Source organism: Arachis duranensis, chromosome 10, assembly GCF_000817695.3.
Source record: "Arachis duranensis cultivar V14167 chromosome 10, aradu.V14167.gnm2.J7QH, whole genome shotgun sequence".
Taxonomy (NCBI): domain Eukaryota; kingdom Viridiplantae; phylum Streptophyta; class Magnoliopsida; order Fabales; family Fabaceae; genus Arachis; species Arachis duranensis.
This window is the reverse complement of record NC_029781.3, coordinates 41,683,883-41,696,326: the sequence shown is the minus strand read 5'-3', so window position 1 is coordinate 41,696,326 and position 12,444 is coordinate 41,683,883. Positions and strand designations below refer to the sequence as shown.

The window sequence follows — 12,444 nt, the reverse complement described above, 5'->3', positions numbered from 1 at the left end:
GAATTGCCCAAAAGGCTTGCTTGGCGCAATGCGAGCAAGGTGAGACGCCGAAAGTCTTGCTGGGCGCAATGCCAGCAAGATGCACGATGGCAGACTCTGAGAGATCATATTGACTTTTTGGGTCAATATTTTGTTCTGAGCTAGTATGGCATTCAGAGCATCAATTTCAAGAACTCTTCTCTTTTGAGGCATCCCATTACTCATTGGATTTCTCTCAGAGGTATACATGAACTGGTTATTTACAACCATTTGAATAAGTTCCTGAGCTTTTGCAGGTGTTTTCTTTAGGTTAATGGATCCACCTACAGAGTGGTCCAGTGACATCTTGGAAAATTCAGACAGACCATCATAGAATATATCTAATGTGGTTCATTCTGAAAGCATGTCAGAAGGACACTTTTTGGTCAGTTGCTTGTATCTTTCCCAAGCTTCATAGAGGGACTCACCATCTTTTTGTCTGAAGGTCTGAACATCCACTCTAAGCTTGCTCAGCTTTTGAGGAGGAAAGAACTTGGCTAAGAAAGCCATGACCAGCTTATCCCAAGAGTCCAGGCTATCTCTAGGTTGCGAGTCAAACCATGTTCTAGCTCTGTCTCTTACAGCAAAAGGGAAAAGCATAAGCTTGTAGACTTCAGGATCAACTCCATTGGTCTTAACAGTGTCACAGATCAGCAAGAACTCAGTTAAGAACTGATAATGGTCTTCTGATGGAAGTCCGTGAAACTTGCAGTTCTGTTGCAGTAGAGAAACTAATTGAGGCTTTAGATCAAAATTGTTTGCTCTTATGGCAGGGATTGAGATGCTTCTTCCATAGAAGTTGGAAGTTGGTGTAGTAAAATCACCAAGCATCTTCCTTGCATTATTGTTTGGTTCGGCCATAATTGTTTCTTTTGCTGCTTCCTTTTCAAAAATTTCAGTGAGGTCCTCTTCAGAGTTTTGTGCTTTAGCTGCTCTTAGCTTCCTCTTCAGAGTCCTTTCAGGTTCAGGATCAGCTTCAACAAGTATGCCTTTATCTTTGTTCTTGCTCATATGAAAGAGAAAAAAACAAATAAAATATCGAATCCTCTATGTCACAGTATAGAGATTCCTTGAGTTGTCAGAGGAAAACAAGAATGGAAGGATGAGGTAGATAAGGAAGAATTCGAACACACAAAGAGAGATGGAGTTTGAATTGACAATAGAGGAGGAATATTAGTGTTTAAATAGAAAATGATAAGAGAGGGGAAGAAATTTTCGAAAATTAAAAATTAAAACAATTAGTTAATTAAAAGGGATTTAAAAAGAACTTAATGTTTTTCGAAAATTAAGAGTGAAAAGGTGCTTTTGAAAAAGATAAGAAATTAGAAAAAGATTTTGAAATCATGGATTTTAAAAGGATATGATTTGAAAAAGACATGATTTAAAAGATATGATTGAAAACATAAAAATTAAAAAGATTTGATTTTAAAAAAAATATGACTCGATTAACAAGAAACTAAAAGATATGATTCTAAATTTCAAATATGGAATCTCTCTTTAACAAGAACGTAACAAACTTGAAATTTTTGAATCAAGATTTTTGAAAATATGAGGAAAAGATTTGATATTTCAAAAAGATATGTTTGAAAAGATATGATTTTGAAAAAGATATTATTGAAAATATTTGATTTAAAAAAGATTTGATTTTGAAAAAATATGAAGATTTGAAAAAGATTTGATTTGAAAACAAAATTCCTCTCCTTGTGTCATCTTGGCGTTAAACGCCCAGAAGCTGCATGTTTTGGGCGTTTCACGCCCAATTGCTACATGGTTATAGTGTTTAAACGCCCAGCCAGGTATCCTGGCTGGCGTTTAAACGCCAGTTTTTCTTCTTCACTGGGCGTTTTGAACGCCTAGCTTTTTCTCTGTAATTCCTCTGCTTTATGTTCTTGGATCTTCATTTTTCTAAATCCTTTATTCAAGAAGATATGTTTTCAGTTTTGAAAAACAACAAAATGAGTTAAAACATATAATTCTTGGATCAAAACATAAGATATATTCAAGAACATTATGAACATCAAGATGAACACCAAGAACAATCTTGAAGATCAAGATGAACATCAAGAACTCAGTTTTCTTAATGAAAGAAAATATGGAGGACACCAAACTTAAAACTTTCTCATGTTTGGGTCATATGAATGCAAGAATGCATATGTAGAACATTATGCAGTGCAAATCAATAAATCATGAAGATCAAACAAGGCAATTCATCAAGAACGACTTGAAGATCATTAAGAACACAATGCATGGGTTTCGAAAATTGTAAGACAATTAAAATCATGCAATTTACAACAAACTTAAAATTAGGCCCTAGATTCAAACAAGAACCATGAAATATTTTTGAGTTTTTATGATTTTATGAATTTTTTTGGATTTTTTTTGAAAACTTTTTTGAAAATAAAATAATGGTTAAAACAAGAAGAAAATTACCTAATCTGAGCAACAAGATGAACCGTCAGTTGTCCAAACTCAAACAATCTCCGGCAACGGCGCCAAAAACTTGGTACACGAAATTGTGATACACAATGGCGCCAACAACTTGGTACGCACAATTGTAATCTCACTCTTTTTCACAACTTCGCACAACTAACCAGCAAGTGCACTAGGTCATCCAAGTAATAAACCTTACGTGAGAATGGGTCGATCCCACGGAGATTGTCGGCTTGAAGCAAGCTATGCTCACCTTGTAAATCTCAGTCAGGCGGATTCAAATGGGTGATAGAGATTTCATAATTAAAAGTTAAATAAACATAAAATAAAGATAGAGATACTTATGTAATTCATTGGTGGAAATTTCAGATAAGCGTATGGAGATGCTTCATCCCTCTTGAATCTCTGCTTTCCTACTGCCTTCTGCCAATCCTTCATACTCCTTTTCATGGCAAGCTGTATATTGGGTTTCACCGGCATCAATGGCTACCTCCTCTCCTCTCAGTGAAAATGGTCCAAATGCGCTGTCACTGATAAACCCCATTTTGACGGTTTATCTTGTATTGATTTTAAGAGATTTTATCACCTTTTACCCACCTGCAAATCACCCCATGGACGCGTACGCGTGCTGTGCGCGTACGCGTCGGTGCTGGTTTATGATTTTTTTAATGAAAACATGACCAACGAATTCTCAAGGGTTGTGGGGCCCAATCCCAACCAATTTTGGCGCCTAAACTGCTATTTAAAGCCAAGGATTGAAAAGCAAAGAAGAGGATCTCACTTTAGTTCATTTTCACTCACTAGGATTAGTTTAGAGGTAGTTTCTAGAGAGAGAAGCTCTCTCTTCTCTCTAGAATTAGGATTAGGATTAGTTATTAGAGATCACAATTTCATGCACCACCTATCCTAGTTATCCTTATCAATTGTGATGAGAATTCTTCATTGCTCCTACTTGGTCAACCTCTAACTATGAAGGTATGTCAAGTGGATAAATCAATTTGATTTTCCAGGTCCTAGTCAACTCCTATGGAAAGACTAGAGTTAGTGGAATTTAAATCAACTAGCAAACATAACAATTATCCATCAACAAAGGAGTTTGATAACTCAAGTCTCACCAATTACTCAACCAAAGCCAAGAGATTCAATAACAACAAATGGAGAAACAAAACAATAAACATGAAATACCACAAATTGTATTAATAAGAGAAATCAAATCTAACATGACAATTCATAAATTAAAGTAATAGAATAAATAAAAGTAGAAGAGAAACTAAATTCAAGGAACATTGAACCTGGAATTGGGAAGAAATAAACCTAAAACTAAGAGAAATCCTGAATCCTAAAACCTCTCCTCTCTCTCTAGAAAACTACATCTAAAACCTAAAATTATGTGAATGATAAGTGAATGATTGATTCCCCCACTCTGCAGCCTCTAATCTGTGTTTTTTGGGCCAAAAACTGGGTCAAAAACAGCTCACAAATCGCCCCCAGCAATTTCTGATACGTCAAGCACAAAAATTATCAAAATTTAAAGTCAAAGAAGCATGTTTTCAATCATAGCACAAAATTTGGAAGGAAAATGTAAAACATGCGATTTCTATGAATAAGTATGAGAATAATGGATAAAATCTACTCAATTAAGCACAAGATGTACCACGAAATAGTGGTGCATCAATTCCCCTTCCGAGGCTCACACAAGCATTCAACAGATTCAAACCTCCTTCCGGAGTGAATGAATCTCAATCAAAACAGAGGATATACTATAGCTACCCAAACGGAATGAGAAGAAGAAGAAGTTCCCTCAATCATGTGAATTATAATAGAGCTCCTCCCCTAATGAAGTGTGGTTTAATTGATAATCGCTCTAAGAATACTTGCAGGGAATTTAAATTGCATGAAAGTAAATCAATCTCAGTGCCAATGTAAACATAAAGTTGCAAATAGGTAGAGGTGCAGGGAATTGAAATTGCATGAAAGTAAATGAGGCTCAATACAAAATAAAATGTAAAACTACAGAAAATAAATGTGTATTCTAAATTAAGAATCCTATACTGCACTCTTTGGAGTATCTAATCCTCCAAGAGAGTTCTGGAGTTTCTAATCCTCTAGCCAGAACCTCTTTTGCCTTCTGAGCCCCCTTTTTCTTTTGTTTTTAGTAGGTTTTATGCACTTTCTTGCATCATAAGCAAGCAATTGGGTTAAAAATTCATGCATGCCTAGATTTATTCAACCATGGTTATTTTGATTCAATTTCATGATAATTATGCCATAATCACTTGTGTGCTAAGAATGATGCAATCTCTCATGATAGTAGCAAGGCTTTGATGCATGTATTGCTTGATGATATGTGGGGAAAGGCATGGAAGAAGGTTGAAGAATGGCTAGGGAAAGGATGAAGAAGAAGCAACGTTGGTGGCAAAGTTGGACCACCAACATTGCCTTAAACGTTGAGAGGAATAAAACAGGTGACCTTCTGCATAATTTGCTGGTGCCCACGTTGGAGGGAACGTTTGCAAGTCAACGTTAGCCCCAACATTGTGCTAAAATGTGCTTTCTAGAAATTGGGAAAAATTGTGGCGACGCGCACGCGTGGATTGAAAGTTATGACAATCCACGTGCACGCGTTGGAAATGCGTACGCGTAGATAGAGTAACGTTGGACCAACAATGCTGCCTCAAACGTTGGTGGCCAACGTGCGCGATCTGAGTTCCAAAATTTTACATTTGAAAAAGAGCAACGACGCGTACGCGTATACAGCGCGCACGCGCAAGCTCAACCTTTGATGATCCATGCGCACGCACAGGTCACGCGCACGAGTGGATAGGCCAACATTGGAGGGAACGTTGCCAGTCCAACGCTGAGGCCAATGTCTTCGAAAACTTCAAAAACTAGATTTTGGAATTTTCGCATCCACGCGCATGCGTGGATACATATGCTGGACCCAAATGCGCAAACGCGTAATGCACACGTACGCGTGGGTAGAAGAACATTGGCACTCCAACGTTGAGTCAAACACCAATGACAGCAACTAGTACCTGATTTTCAAAGAAACATTTGGCCAAACGTTTAACCTCAAATGTGGACAGCAGAACTCTTCCAACGAGCACTCCACTCTTCTCAACATCAAGGGAAACCAATTGAAGCAACTTCAACCCAATTCAATTAAGGCCAAAAGCCCAATTCAGAGATTGAAGATCAATGGAAGAAAGAGTATAAATAGCTTAGAATTCAAGTTAGTTTGGAGTTTTTTTTTTTGGACGAGGATTGAGACTGAAACTCTACGAATTTTCCCTTTTCTCTGTAATTTCAATTCTGCAATGTATCTTTCAATTCCGTTTTCCAAATTTAGAGCTATGAACAACTAAACCCCTTTCATTGGGTTAGGGTGCTCGGTGTAATTTAATGGATCAATATTAGCTTTCGTTCCTCTTCTTCTTTCTTTTGTCTTGATTTTGCTAGAAAGCTTTCGGTCTTCATCCAATTAGATAGTTATCTTGGGAAAGAAGCTATTTATAATTGGATCTCCTCTGAACCTTGAAAGAGGAATGAGGAGATCATGCTAGAAATGCTTTCTCACATTGGATTAGATTGGGGTTTGGATAGATAGCGTGACATGTAATCCTACCAACACTTTGATCTATGAACATGTGTGGTATAATCAGTGACCATACTTCATCTCTTTCCATTAGCACTTAAATCAAAAAATTGGGCAGTCATGCTTAGAGAGATTAGATTGCCAAGGAATTGGGATCTAATCACCTAAGATTGTCAAGGAGATCAATGAATGCATTGATTGAGGAAGAGATGAAAATGAACTTGATCCGGAGGATTATCACATCTCCTGACCACAATGAGCTTCCCTTCTCTGATCTTACCCATTCTTTTAATTTCGCTCTTTAATTTCATGTTTAATCCCCATTCCCATTTAATTTCTTGTAATTTAAGTTTCCCGCCAATTTACATTCTGCAATCTCAATTCAATTTCGATTTCGTTCAACTAGAACAATTCTCCAATTAACATTGATCAACCAACCAATCCCTGTGGGATTCGACCTCACTCTATAGTGAGTTTTACTTGACGACAATTTGGTGCACTTGCCGGAAAGAAAATTGTTGAGAGATAGTTTTCAGCACATCAAGTTTATGGTGCCATTGACGGGGATTGGTTTTGAATTGACAATTATTAAATTGGAGGATAACTAGATTGAGCATTTTTCTTTTCTTTTGTTAATTGAATTTCAATTTCAGCTGTTTAATTTTAGTTTTTGCAATTTTAGTTGTTTCTCTTTATTTTTCTTTATTTCCTTACTTTCCAACAAGCTAACCCACTACCCATTTGATAAATTGCTCTAAGCAAGCTAACTATACTCTGTTTTAGTGGACTCTGCACTTGCTGTTTCTTGTACTTGTTCATTGTTTGAGAGGTAGAAGAAGGGAAACGTCAACCTCTTTTGATTGTGAAATAGAGAAGACCTTTAATTGTTCATATAGACATGAAGGATGATATGGAAAACCATCATGAAGGAGAGGTAAACAATCATGCCAGAGGAGGTGCAGCTAATGCTGCTAGACAAGAGAGGAGAGTGTTGGGTTCCTACATTAATCCCAATCCTGGGAACTATGGGAGCAGCATTCAAAAGCCAACCATCCATGCTAATAATTTTGACTTGAAGCCTCAAATCATCACACTCGTCCAAAACAATTGTTCTTTCGAAGGAAGTACCCAAGAAGACCCTAATCAGCATCTCACTACATTCCTAAGGATCTGTGAAACGTTTAAATCTAATGGTGTTCATCCTGACACCTATAGATTGCTACTGTTTCCATTCTCTTTGAAAGACAAAGCATCCAAATGGCTAGAATTATTTCCCAAAGAAAGCTTGACAACTTGGGAAGGTGTGGTAAATAGATTCTTATCAAGGTTCTACCCTCCTCAAAGAGTGAATAGATTGAGAACTGAGGTGCATACATGCAGATAGCAGGATGGTGAAACCTTATATGAAGCATGGGAAAGATTCAAAGAATTGATAAGGAAATGCCCCCTGATATGTTTAATGAGTAGGTGCAACTACACATCTTTTATGAAGGGCATTCCTATGAATCAAAGAAAGCTGTGGACCACTCATCTGGAGGTTCCCTTAACAAGAAGAAGACTATTGAAGAAGCCATTTATTTCATACAAACAGTGGCTGACAATGAGTACTTCTATGCCTCTGAGAGGAGCAACAACAGAGGAGTCATAGATCTGAACAACATGGATGCAATACTGGCCCAAAATTAGATGATCACTAAGCAACTAGCTGAATTGACCAAGAAAATAGAGAAGAATCAGGCTGCAACCATCCATACTCAACCATCACCTCAAGGAGAGTTGGATATAGAGGAAGGAGTTAACTGAGAGGAAGCCAATTACCTTGGGAATTCATCTAGACAAGCTCATGATCCATACTCAGAAACCTATAACCCTGGTTGGAGGAACTACCCAAACTTTGGGTGGGGAAACCAACAAAACCAAGGCCAAGACCACAAACGTCATAATCCCAACCAATACACCTACCAACAATCCAATTAAAGATCATATCAATATCCATATAACAATTCTTCCCAGCCACCATACCAAACCAAAAATAACCACTCTCAACAACCCAATTCCAACCAACCATCATTACATGATGATTACAGAATGTCTAAAATTGAAGCTATGTTTACAAATCTTTGTAGGGAGTCTGAAGACATGAAAAAAATTCAAGGAAGAAGTGAGAGATCATATGAAAAGCCGAGGAGAGACCATTAGGAAGCTTGAATCTCAAGTGGGACATCTCTCTCAATAGATTCCAAAGTCCACTGATAGTTTCGCAAGTGACACTAAGAAAAATCCAAGAGGGAAAATGAAGAAGGTGAGATGGGAAGAGTGTAAGGCAGTTACTCTTACGAATGAAGAAATCTTGGAAGAAGATACTAGCAGGCCAATAGAGCACAGCAACGGAAGTTCCCAGGTAAACATGGAGGAAAAGGAACAAAGAAATAGACCTGTACAGGGGAAAGAACCAACAAGGAAGGAAATGCTGAAACCTTATGTGCCAAGGGCACCATTTCCTTAGAGACTCAGGGGAGGTGAGAAAGAAAAGTCATACTCAAGATTCCTAGACATGTTTGCATCCCTCAGTGTCAACATTCCCTTTATCAAAACTCTCCAACAGAAGCCTACATACATCAAGTGCATGAAAGAGCTGCTGACCAAGAAAGGAACCTTGAAAGGGGGACAAACAGTGATAACGAACAAGGAATGTAGCGCCCTCATCAAGAAGGACTTACCTCTAAAAAAACAAAGATCCGGGGAGCTTTCATATCCCCTATGCCATAGGAGACACAAAGATTGATAGAGGATTCTATGATCTAGGAGCCAACATAAATATGATGCCTCTGTCTCTCATGAAGAGGTTGTAAATCAATGAAATGAAATCCACAGATGTAGTCATCGAATTGGCCGATAAGACTCAGAAGCAAGCTGAAGGAGTAGTCGAGAATGTATTGGTCAAAGTGGGAAATTACTTTCTCCCTACTGACTTTGTTGTTCTGGACATGGAAGAAAGCTACCTCCATCCAATCATGCTGGGGAGACCATTTTTAGCCACTGCTAGAGCACTCATCGATGTGGAACAAAGAGAGTTAATATTGAGAATACATGATGAACATCTCATCTTAAATGTTTTCAAACCCACACTTGAATCAGAGTCAGAACCTAAAGAGCCAAAGGATGATCACAACAAAATGTGCCTAGAGGAAAGCAATAGTGAATCCATAACATGACCCTTGAAACAATCCTTGGTGAACAAGCAAGAATTTCACGAGATATAGCAACCAAGGGAGTCCAAGGAAGAGCTGAAGCCACAAGAATCAGGAATAGCAGTTAACAAGAACCTCCTGAAAACAAGAGTGAATGGAGCACTACTGTAAGAAGAGAAATGAGTTGTGAAGAAATTGCCAAGGGGATTGATGAGCGGATAATTTATACGCTTTTTGGCATTGTTTTTAATATGTTTTTAGTATGTTTTAATTAGTTTTTATTATATTTTTATTAGTTTTTATTTAAAATTCACTTTTCTGGACTTTACTATGAGTTTGTGTATTTTTCTAAGATTTCACGTATTTTCTGTCAGAAATTGAGGGACCTGAGCAAAAATCTGATTCAAAGGTTGAAAAAGGACTGCATATGCTGTTGGATTCTGACCTCCCTGCATTCGAAGTGAATTTTCTGGAGTTACAGAAGCTCAATTGGTACGCTCTCAATTGCGTTGGAAAGTAGATATCCTGAGCTTTCGAGCAATATATAATAGTCCATACTTTACTCGAGATTTGATGGCCCAAACCGGCGTTCCAAATCAGCTCAAGAATTCCCGGTGTTTAACGCTGGAACTGGCACAAAAGTAGGAGTTAAACGCCCAAACTGGCACAAAAGCTGGCGTTTAACTCCAAGAAAAGTCTCTACACATGGAAGCTTCAATGCTCAGCCTAAGCACACACCAAGTGGGCCCGGAAGTGGATTTTTACATCATTTACTCATTTTTGTAAACCCTAAGCTACTAGTTCTCTATAAATAGGACCTTTTGCTATTGTATTTTCATCTTTGATCAGTCCTATGCTATCTTAGATTACATTTTGGGGGCTGGCCTCTCAGCCATGCCTAGACCTTGTTCTTATGTATTTTCAACGGTGGAGTTTCTACACACCATAGATTAAGGTGTGAAGCTCTGCTGTACCTCGAGTATTAATGCAATTACTACTATTTTCCATTCAATTCAGCTTATTCTTGTTCTAAGATATTCATTCGCACCCAAGAACATGATGAATGTGATGATTATGTGACGCTCATCATCATTCTCACTTATGAACGCGTGCCTAACAACCGCTTCCGTTCTACATGCAAACAAGGCTTGAATGTTTATCTCTTGGATCCCTTAATCAGAATCTTTGTGGTATAAGCTAGAATCTATTGGCGGCAATTCTTGATAATCCGGAAGGTCTAAACCTTGTCTGTGGTATTCTGAGTAGGATTCAGGGATTGAATGACTATAACGAGCTTCAAACTCGCGATTGTGGGGCGTTAGTGACAGACGCAAAGGAATCACTAGATTCTATTCCGACATGATCGAGAACCGACAGATGAATAGCCGTGTTGTGACAGAGCGCGTTGAACATTTTCACTGAGAGGATGGGACTGTAGCCATTGATAACGGTGATTCCCAACATACAGCTTGCCATGGAAAGGAGTAAAAAGGATTGGATGAAGACAGTAGGAAAGTAGAGAGACGGAAGGGACAAAGCATCTCCATACGCTTATCTAAAATTCTCACCAATGAATTACATAAGTATCTCTATCTTTATTTTATGTTTTATTCATATTTTAATTATCAATCCTCCATAACCATTTGAATCCACCTGACTGAGATTTACAAGATGACCATAGCTTGCTTCATACCAACAATCTCCGTGGGATCGACCCTTACTCGCGTAAGGCTTATTACTTGGATGACCCAGTGCACTTGCTGGTTAGTTGTGCGAAGTTGTGATAAAGAGTTGAGATTGCAATTGAGCGTACCATGTTGATGGCGCCATTGATGATCACAATTTTGTGCACCAAGTTTTTGGCGCCATTGCCGGGGATTGTTTGAGTTTGGACAACTGACGGTTTATCTTGTTGCTTAGATTAGGTAATTTTATTTTATTTTGTTCTTCAGAGTTCTTAAGAATGAATTCTAGATTTTCAGATGATGTTTTCATCATCACCAAAGCTGATTGATTCTCATCAATTTAGCTCTTGAATGTAATGTCCTGCTGAAGCTTGGCTAGCCATGTCTAATTTCTTTAGACTATAGCTTTAGACTAACATTGCATGATTCTTGGAAATTCTTATTAAGAATTTTGATATCCTTATTTTCCTTTCCTCTCAATTTTCGAAAAACCCAAAAAAATTTTATAAAATCATAAAATCAAAAATATTTTTTTGTTTCTTGTTTGAGTCTAGTGTCTAATTTTAAGTTTGGTGTCCATTGCATGTTTTTAGTCTTCTAATTTTCGAAAATTACATGCATTATATTCTTCATTGATCTTCAAGTTGTTCTTGATGATTTCCTTACTCTGATCTTTAAATTCTCTTGTCTTGAGTGTTTTGTTGTTTCTCATATGCATTCTCAATTTGTTAGTGTCAATAGTATACAAACTTCTAAGTTTGGTGTCTTGCATGCATTGTTTATTTGATTTTAGTTGCATTTTGATTATTCCTCATCATTAAAAATTCAAAATTTTTTTTTAATTTGTGTCTTTTCAAGTCAATAATATAGAGAATTGAAGATTCAGAACATGCAGCAGAGGAATTACACAAAAAAAGATGGGCGTTTGAACGCCCAGTGAAGAAGGAAAACTGGCGTTTAAACGCTAGCCAGGGTACCTGGCTAGGTGTTTAATGCCCAAAAGGGTAGCATTTTGGGCGTTAAACGCCCAGGGCGTTTAACGCCAGGATGATACAAGAGGGAAGATTTTGTTTTTACTTCAAATTTTTTTGAAGTTTTCATAATTTTTTTCAAAATCAACATTTCAAGTATGTTGCCTTTTCTGTTGAGAAAGGTTTAATGTCTGAATCATATCTTTTAAATTTCTTGTTAGCCAAGTCATTAATTTTAAAAAACAAATCTTTTTAAATTGTTTTTCAATCATATCTTTTTAATCACATCTTTTTCAAAATAGTTTTCAATCAATCTTTTTTATTTCTAATTTCAAAATCTTTTTCAAAAATCACTTAATTTCTTTCCCACTCTTAGTTTTCGAAAATCATCAATCAATTTTCAAAATTCTTTTAAAATCTTTTAATTTATTTTCGAAAATTCTTCCCCTCTTCTCAGATCCTTCTATTTATGGACTAACACTCCTCCTCAATGCACAATTCGAACTCTATCCCTCTTGATAAGTTCAAATTCTTCTACCTCCTCCTTCTATTCT

The 12,444-nt window shown here is 37.2% G+C and overlaps 2 non-coding genes across 2 annotated transcripts; one reads left to right on the top strand and one right to left on the bottom strand.

Moving 5' to 3' along the window:
• The first annotated feature begins 378 nt into the window (after positions 1–378).
• LOC127743716 (small nucleolar RNA R71) lies at positions 379–486 on the top strand. The gene has a single exon (XR_008005099.1). It is a non-coding gene; the product is annotated as a small nucleolar RNA R71 (small nucleolar RNA).
• A 6,908-nt stretch (positions 487–7,394) lies between these two features.
• On the bottom strand, positions 7,395–7,497 carry LOC127743253 (small nucleolar RNA R71). The gene has a single exon (XR_008004647.1). It is a non-coding gene; the product is annotated as a small nucleolar RNA R71 (small nucleolar RNA).
• Between the last annotated feature and the right edge of the window lie 4,947 nt (positions 7,498–12,444).